Source organism: Furipterus horrens, unplaced genomic scaffold (assembly GCF_987537825.1).
Source record: "Furipterus horrens unplaced genomic scaffold, mFurHor1.1.pri manual_scaffold_4, whole genome shotgun sequence".
In the NCBI taxonomy this organism is placed as follows: domain Eukaryota; kingdom Metazoa; phylum Chordata; class Mammalia; order Chiroptera; family Furipteridae; genus Furipterus; species Furipterus horrens.
Genome location: NW_028327174.1, coordinates 83,965,238 through 83,975,083, shown reverse-complemented (window position 1 = coordinate 83,975,083; position 9,846 = coordinate 83,965,238). Strand labels below are relative to the sequence as shown.

The window sequence follows — 9,846 nt, the reverse complement described above, 5'->3', positions numbered from 1 at the left end:
ATTAAAGTAACCTAATCAAGTGAAAGAAGACAGAATTACAACATTGCTAAAAAAAATGATCTTGTTACTTTGATTCAAAGGTTATATGTAAAGAACCCAAATCATATTTTTTTATTATAGATCTCATTCATTTCCTGAGTATATTTGAATGATAGTAAGTAATTATAGTTACTCATAGTTTGTTCATCCAAAAATATTATCTATAAAGTCAGATCAATAAGAGATTTTTAGTTGAAGGGAGTTATTTAAGAACTTGATTGAGAGTAAAATCATTGTGCATATTTCTCTACTGTAAGGTTTAGCAATAAAAAGTAAAAAAAAAATTAAATATTCTAATTTTGCTTAGAATTCTAGTATAAGGCCATGAATTTTTTACAATAAATTTATATATAAATTAGATGTTAATTGGCATGATAAATGATTTGTGTTTCTCAAAGTTAACAAAATATATCAAAAATATCAGTTGTACAGATATATAAGTAGATGAAATGCAGCATATTCCCTCATTTCAGCAATATATCCTTATGTATTATAAACCAGAGTTTATATATTGCTAGTCTTGGAGTCTTGCGTCATGTCCTATGATGTGTACTTACTTTTGAGCAATATCTTCTAAATATAATCATTGTGCTAGAGATAAGAGCCAAATGAAAGTATAATTAAAAGGAATTTTCAGGTACAGTTTTAAACATTGGATTACATGATGGCCATGATCTTCTTTTAATCCTTGTAGGAAAGCTACATTTTATTTCATGCCCTTCTTTAATAAAAAGATCTCATTTTTATCATTTAATTTTTGACCATGTTTCAATTGCCTTTCCATCCTAATGCCTGAATTTCTTGACTTTCCCTATTTCCTTTCATTCTTGGTTGCAAAATAGTTCATTTTTGCCTAGTTACAAATTTCTTATAATGCCTTGTCAAACACAGCTAACAGCAAAAAACATGTGCAACCAAAAAGCTGTTTTTAACCTCTGGTCACCCTAGGGTAAATTAGCTGTGTTAGATGTCTCCCAATTTCTTGCTGATGTATTTCTTGCTGACTGCAAAAAACCTCCGCTGCCTTGCGGCATACCTCTTCAGGGGAAAGGCTAAGGGAGTAAACCCCGACAGAAAATCCGGAGCCGGAGTCCCTAAGGCGGTTTGACGTTGTAGTCAACACCGGCAACTCCTGCGGCGCACCTGAAGCCAAGCTGTATTGACTCCGTCTTTCCCTTGGATCCTTCAGCTGCGAAGAGAGGGGGGGTCTGCTGCATGGGCAACAGCAGACCCTCCATATCACCCTGCCCAGGCTCTGTAGCTTCAGCTCCACTGGAGAGGACACTCCAGCGTCATCGCAAGATGTCGATTCAACACGGGAGGAGACAGATACCGTGTCACTCCCGAGTCGGACTGCACAGCCATTCTCGGCGGTGCAGATAGACTCCTGAGAAGCTACACCATCGTCTCTCGAGACGGACGGCTGCCGACGATTTTGTACTGAGTATTTTTTACTACTAGTAAGAATACTGTCCCATATTCTGATAACATTTATTTCCTCACTGCCCAGTGTCCCAAAATAATGCCAAGGACATTAGATTTCCATTTTTGAGGCAGTACTCCACTCATAGATGCAGCTTTCTATTTCAGAAAGGATGGACTAAATAAATTATACTATTTTTTAAAATGCTACAAAATCTATGTTGTTTAAATTAGTAGACTTTATTTTAGAGAAATTTAGGTTTATAGAAAAATTAAGCAGAACATACAGAAGGTTCTTATATGTTCCTCCCTACCGCCCAGAGCTTCTCTTATTAACGTCTTATATTAGTGTTTTACTTTTCTTACAATTGATGAGCTAATATTAATGCTATTATAATTAAAATCTACAGTTTACATTAGGATTTGGGTTTTGTTTTGTATACTTCTGTGGGTTTTGACAACTATACAATGCCATATATCTGCCATATTGTCAGACAGAATAATTGTACTGCCCTAACAACTCTCTGTGCTCTACCTATTCATCTTCCTGCCATTTGTTCAAGCACCTGGCAAGCACTGATCTTTTTATTCTCTCTAAAATTTTGCCTTTTCCAGAAGGTTGTATAGTTAGAACCCTACAGTATGTAGACTTTTTAGATTCGTTTCTTTCATTGGCAATATGCATTTTAAGTTTCCTCATGGCTTAATCATTCATTTATTTGTTTAATAATGTTCCATTGCATCCATGCACAATTGTGTATCCGTTCACTTTGTGAAGGACATTTTGGTTGCTTTCAAGTTTTAGCAATTGTGAATAAAGATGCTTTAAATATTTGGGTGCAAGTTTTTGAGTGAATGCAAATGTTCAGCTCCTTGGATAAATATCATGGAGTGTGATAGCTGGATTGTATGAGACGGTAAAGCTTTGTAAGAAACTTTCAGACTGTCTTCCAAAGTGTCTTGTACATTTTTGCATTCCCACCAGCAATGCATGAGATTTCCTGTTGTTCCACATCCTGCCAGCAATTGATTTTGTTAGTGTCTTGGCTTTTAACCATTTTAACAAGTGTGTAGTAGTATGTCATTGCTGTTTTAGTTTGCTATTCCCTAATGATATATGATGTTAAACATCCTTTAACTATGTTTATTTGATACTCATTTGTCTTTTTGGTGAGGTGTATGCTCTCATTTATTGCCCATTATTATTTGATTGATTGCTTTCTTATTATTATTTTAGGGTTCTTTGCATATTTAGATACCAGTTCTTTATCAGAAATGTTTTGCAATATTTCATCCCAGTCTGTGGTGTGTCTATGAATTCTCTTAACTGTGTTTTCAGAGAAGTTCTTACATATAATAGAGCCCACCTTATCAATTTTTCTTTCATGTATATTGTTTTTGATGGTATATATAAAAACTCACCTCCAAACTCTAGCTTACTTATATTCTCTCCTATGTTATATACTTGTAGTTTAATAGTTTTGCCTTTTAAAATTAAATTTCTGAAATATTTTTAGTTAATTTTTGTGAAATGTGTAAGGGTTCTATCTAGATTTTTTTTTTTCTGTGTCCAGTTGTTACTCACCATTTTTTCTTTTAATTTTTTTGCATTGAATTGCCTTTCTTCTTTTCTCAAACTTCATTTGGTTATGCTTGTATGGATATATTATTGAGCTCTCTATTCTGTTACATTGACCTATTTGTCATATATTTCACCAATACCAGTATCAACTTTATTATAACTTTATAGAAAATTCTAAAGTCATATAGTTTTAGTGTTCTGATTTGGTTCTTCTTCTTTATCATGTTGGTTCTTGGTTTTTGCTTTCCTCTATAATATTTAAAACAAGCTTGTAGATAGCCACAAAATAATTTGCTGGGATCTTGATTGGGATTTCACTGAATCTTTAGACCATGTTGGGAAGAACTGACGTCTTAATAAAATTTAGTCTTTGTATTCATCAACATGAGGTATCTTTGTTTAGTTAGACTTTGTCTGATTTCTTTATCAGAATTTTGTAACTGCTGTGGTACGATTTTTTTTGGTCATCCCAAAGCCTAAATATTGAAATCCTGTGCCCCTGAGGTGATGTTGTTAGTTGGAGGGCCTTTCAGAGGTCATTTATCCAGGAGGGATTAGCAGTGAAAGTATTTTATAACCCTATTCCCAGGTCTTCCTTCAGTCCCTTTTAAATTGTTGTCATTTATTTCACTTATCCATAAGCTATAATCATGTAATACATTATTGCTACTATTATTTTGAGCAGTTATGGTTAAAAAGATGTGAGAAGAGTACTGCGTACATAAAGCCCATTGAAGTCTCAAAGAAATTGTCACTAAGTAACCAAATATTGACTATAGAAGAAAACTATAAAACTAATGTTTTATTTTGTTTTCACCTTGATTCAGTAGCTTGAAAGTCCACTTCAGAAATCTTTATTACTCTCTTTGGAGTTCTAGCTTTTATTTGGTTTATAAAGATGATACTTCTATTTTAGTTCTATGACAATGAAAAAATATTTATCATTCAGGAAAATATCACATAAAAATTTGTATGAATATCTCTTATGGTAGCTATACATATTATCAGAGTACATCTAGCCAGTTTTAGTATGTCTTTCAGTTTCATGTTTTTATAAAATTTAAGCAGTAAATAAAACAATGGCAAAAGTATTGTCATACTTTTTATTACTCTAGTGATTATTAAACAACTAACCGTAATTCAAGACCCAACTTCTCTGAGTCAAGAATATAATCTGTCACCAGGGACAATTATGGCAAATTAATTATATGGTAGAATGTAATTTTACAATGAAGAATAATTATTGTTTTATTCCTGTGGCCCATGACTCAGTATTAGTTCATAAAGTAGGACTCTATTAAGTGCAAAATGATCTTTCGGTTTCTCTCGTAATAAAAATCCAATTTAGAGTAATATCTTATGTAAATTAAATGATATATGAAAATGTTTAATGCTATATCTGTAACTATAATTGTTTAGCGACACTTTATTGCAATTCTTTAACTTTTCATTGAAATATGTTCCTTTTACTTCCAAGATTTTTATCCATAGTAAAAGAACATTATATTTTCAATTTAAAAAGATAATTTGTTGTTGAAGAATTACCAAACTCATTTAGTAAAAAAGGAACTATTCCACTATGAATTACTTTGTAGTGTTAATGAATATTTAACACCATTTTGAAATGTGAAAGAAGAAGCTCTCTGAAAAGCTAATTTTAATTTCCCAAAGTAAGGAAAATCTAAGTGATTGTCATATGTCAATTATATCATTCTTGCTGTTCTTGCCCAACATACCCAGTACTTGTAACAGCACTGCAGCCCTGGAAAGCCAAGAAAAATGTATATGCACAACTTATTCATATGATTTTGAGCTTTCTGGTTCTTTAGTTTAGTGTTTGTAAAAGAATGTTTTCTCCAATCATAATTTGTTTTCCTACTGGTACACAGAAACATATTTTCTAGCACTTACCCTTTCCTTTCATGGTGTTAGGTGGTAGTCTATGACCAATTTTACTTAACAGAATATGAGAGGAAATGTACACACCACAACCAAATTTGAATTGTAATATCTCCCTCTCACAATCCTCCATTTTCTGTCTTCAGGCCTATGCTGATATTCTGTGGGTCATATGTTAAGGAGATCAGTTTCACAAGAGAAACAAACTCACAGGGTCTGGCTTCCTAATGGCAATTACACTGGATTCTGAGTAATACTGAAACTTGAGTAATCCATTTTGAAATTTTTTTTGTGTGTGTGCAACAGCCAGCATTATGTACCCAAAGCTTATATAACTTCATTTAATTTCCTTATGATTTTATATACAGTAAAATAGAATGTGATTCACTCAGAGTGTTTAAGAGATGTAATTGAAGTTAAACTTCAATATTATCCTATTTTAAGGAAATCTTAATGAGCATTAAAAAATCTAGTTTTTGTTAACATAATAAATTTTTATTTAATATTAGAACACAAGATGCATGTTATCTTATAACTATAGTATTACCTATATTTGATATATAGACAAACTATGCAAGCATTGTACTCTGATAAAATGTTTCTATATGCATAACTCAGAGATAAACACAGATTGAATTTGTTGGTCTGCTTATATTCTAACTAAAGAAAATGTCATTTGAGAATTATATGAAATAAACAGTAAATATAAAACTTTCTATTATTCCCATAATTTTAATAAATTAATTAAATAATTATATACAATCTTGGAAACAGTTTTGGTGTATTTTCAGTTTAACATATTCAACAATGAAGAGTTTGAATATTTTGTATACTTGAATGTTATTTTTGTCTTAAATAATTACTTACCATAGATAAGTTTTAGTAGCAAATCAAGTATAATTTATACTTAAAATAGTACTGATATAGTCTTAATTTAAGAAATTATTTACTTTGTGATTTAGGGAGTTTATATAATGTGGGTGTTTGCTGTGAGAAATAATAAGATTTCTATGCATTGTGAAGAAACGAGTCAGAAGTAGGTAAAAACAACATTTGTTTTCTTTTTTGTTTGTTTGTTTTTTTTGGCAGAACCAGGTGAGACTTTATTTTAGGGGGAAAGGAAAACACTTGATTTGGCTTCTAGTCAGGGACATGGGGAAAAGGCGGTAAACTCCCCACCCCAAGGGCGAGCTGAGGACTGGGTGGGGGTGAGCTTCAGGTTGGCCTCCTGTGCCCTCCACCCCCCTGCGCAGCTCGGAGGACGGGAGGGACCGCAGCAGTCATTCACCTGGGCAGGACATCAGATGACTCAGACACCAGCTTCCCATCGTGGGTCTCAATCTTCTTCACAACCACCATCTTGGAGGAGCTGGAGCTGGTGCGGCTGAAGGAGCCTGAGCTCCCGCCAGAGCCCAAGCTGGCCTGGAAGCCAATGCCATAGTTGAGGTTGCTATTAACTGGGCTCAGCGCACCTGAGTAGCCGCTGATGGTCTTGGTATGGATACTCATGTTCTGCATCCCAGACTGCAGCCGGCTCTCCTCGCCCTCCAGCAGCTTGTGGTAGGTGGCGATCTCCACGTCCAGGGCTAGCTTGACGTTCATGAGCTCCTGGTATTCACGCAGCTGCCGGGCCATGTCCTGCTTCGCGGTTCTCAGAGCAGCTTCCAGCTCAGCCACCTTGGCCTGAGCATCCTTGATGGCCAGCTCACCATGCTGCTCGGCGTCAGCGATGGAGGCCTCCAGGGCAGCTCTCTGGCCTTTGAGGCCATCAATCTCAGCCTGGATGCGGCTGATGCTCCGGTTCATCTCAGAAATCTCCGTCTTGGTGTGACGCAGGTCATCCCCATGTTTCCCAGCCAATGTCTGCAGCTCTTCATACTTGATCTGGTACATGGTCTCAGCCTCAGCCTGGCTGCAGTTGGCGATCTCCTCGTACTGGGCCTTGACCTCGGCGATGATGCAGTCCAGGTCCAGGGAGCGGCTGTTGTCCATGGACAGCACCACGGACGAGTCGGAGATCTGGGACTGCAGCTCACAAATCTCCTCTTCATACAGCTGCCTGTAGAAGTTGATCTCATCGGTCAGTCCTTCCAGGCGGGACTCCAGCTCTACCTTGTTCATGTAAGCTACATCCACATCCTTCTTGATGAGGACAAATTCATTCTCCATCTCTGTGCACTTGTTGATCTCATCCTCGTACTTATTCTTCAAGTCCTCCACCATCCCCTGCATGTTGCCAAACTCTGCCTCCAGTCTCACTTTCTCCTGGGACAGTGTTTCCAGCTGCCGCAGAAGGTTGTTGATGTAGTTCTCGAACATATTGTCCATGTTAATGCAAGTCATCTTCTGCTGCTGCAGAAGAGTCCACTTGGTCTCCAGAATCTTATTCTGCTGCTCCAGGCTCCATACCTTATCGATGAAGGAAGCAAACTTGTTGTTGAGGATCTTGATCTGCTCTTTCTCCTGGTTACGCACGGCCTGGATGTTGGGGTCCACCTCCTGCTTCAGGGGGCTGAGCAGGCTCTGGTTCACTTGGACAGCTTTGATGGACCCTATACTCCCCACTCTGCTGAAACCTCCAGCCAGATTCATGTTGGCGCCCAGGCCAACCCGGTAGGTGCTGCCCACCCGGGAAAAGGCCAAGGAGCTGATGCGGGTATGAGCGGCTGCTGAAGGCCCGAGGGCCAGAAGTGGACACCTTGTAGGTCGTCTTCTGGGTCATCCTTTTGGACATGGTGGAGGCTGGAGTGGAGGCAAGAAGGCCAAACCAGACAGAGGTTCAAGAAGGAGCCAAAAAGCTGCCAAAACAACGGTTTTAATGACAGTGAAACACTAGTCGTTTCATTAGGGTTTTTTTTTCCAGTTCAATTTGCAAATATGAGTTTTAGTCACAGTAATTATGCATGCTTAGTTGTCATCAAAATAATAAAATATATTTTTAATTTTATAATATTATTTTGTTTATAGAAAAACATACCAGTAAAGCTTGTAAAACTAAAAAATACCTTTTTTATTGGTGCAGAGCAAAGACAATGAAAGCTGTTTAATGTCCATATTTATCTTCCAAAAATGTATGTAGTTTTTCTACAATTCAGTGACACTGTGTAAAAAAAGCTTTTGCTTTCACACTTTACTCTGAGTATGAAGCCTAATTATAATATTGTCTCTTTTCCTATTTGAATGTGTCAGTTTTCATATTATGACTTTCACACCTGTACTGGCTAAGATTAAACAGCCATGTCATCTGAGACCACCCAGCAACTAAACTGTGAAAATTAATTTCAGTTTCACCTACGCTCAACCCCTTGCTGTTTTCCTATTACTCCCATACCAGGATATCTGTGACTTTCGCCTACCAAATGGCTTATTTATTATTATAGATGATACTCTAAAGAGTTGTGGTGACAAACTTTATCTCATATTTCCATACAGTTTTAATAAACACATTTTGTTTTATGGAAGGATATTATGAAATTATGTTTTGTTTCTTATTGACAAATGTCTAACTGCAAAACTCCTAAAAGTAAATATTAAACTCTAAAAAGTATTATAGCTTGCAATACATTTGGTAATATTATATAATAAGGACATAAATGTCTTATTTAGGTAGTTTTTTAGAAAAACATGTTTAAAAATAAAGTAAAAATGATAAAATAAAAAAAACTATAATCATAGAGATTTAATAATTACCTTTTCATTATTTTTAAAGATTTTTTTGTTTTCTTTTAAGAGAGGGAAAAAGAGGAAGAGAAAGAGAAAGAAACATTGATGTGCAAGAGAAACATTGATCAGTTGCCTCTTGCACACCCCCAACTAAGGGCCTGGCCTGCAACCCAGGCATGTACCCTGACTGGGAATCAAACTGGCAACCTTTCATATTACAGACTGGTGCTCAACCCACTGAGCCACACCAGTCAGGACTTTCTCTTCATTATTGACAGAACATCAACATAACCAAACAATGACATTACAAGATAACTGCAATATGAATATGTATGTGTATATGTTTGTGTGTGCATTTATTAATGTATACATACATACATGCATATATATAAGGGTATTAATGAAATTTTTCATAAAATATTAGTATTTAGAACCCACCAGTGTATAAAAATGATTACATCATGACCAAGTAGAGGTTATCTGGAATTCAAATCCATTTTAACTTTGAAAATCAGCCAATGCTATTCACCATATTAATAAATTAGAAAAAAAACAAGGTTGGGGGATGCTTAGGGGGTGAAGGGATTGAGCAAAAAAGAAGAATTCATGGAGAACAGTGTATTGAGTGCAAGGGGAGGGAGATATAAGGGGACTAAATGGTAACTGAAAAAATACAATAAAAAATAAATCATTCTACTAAATGCAAGTAAATCTGAAAAAATTCAGCAATATTTATGGTAAGAACTCCTACAAAACTGGAATGAAAAAGAAAGGCACTCCCTCAATCTAGCAAAGTGTAGCTTTACAAAATAAAACTAACATTATACTTAATGACAAGTATGAAACCCTTCCCCTTGAACCAGGAAGAAGTCAAGAATGAATATCTTCATCATTTCTAGCAATGTTGTACTATGGTCTTAGATGATATAATAAACCAGAGAGTGAGAGAGAGGGAGCTATGGAAAGAAGAGAATAGGAGAGTTAACAAGAGAGAATGAGAAAGGCAGGGAGAGAGAATGGGAGAGGAAAGGAGAGAGAATAGTAAAGAGGAAAAGGGAGACAGAAAATGCAGATTGGAAAAAGCAGTAAACCTATTTTATGTTCAGAGGATATTATCAAGTAAGTGGAAAATCCTATGTAATCCCCCCCCCCAAAATCTAATAAACTATTAGTTTAGCAGGTCATAAAATGCAAGTCAATATAAAAAAAAATTATATATACAAACAACTTTAAATTAAAAG

The 9,846-nt window shown here is 35.8% G+C and overlaps 1 pseudogene; it reads right to left on the bottom strand.

The window, feature by feature from the left end:
* Nucleotides 1-6,226: 6,226 nt before the first annotated feature.
* On the bottom strand, nt 6,227-7,676 carry LOC150012315 (keratin, type II cytoskeletal 8 pseudogene; annotated as a pseudogene).
* Between the last annotated feature and the right edge of the window lie 2,170 nt (nt 7,677-9,846).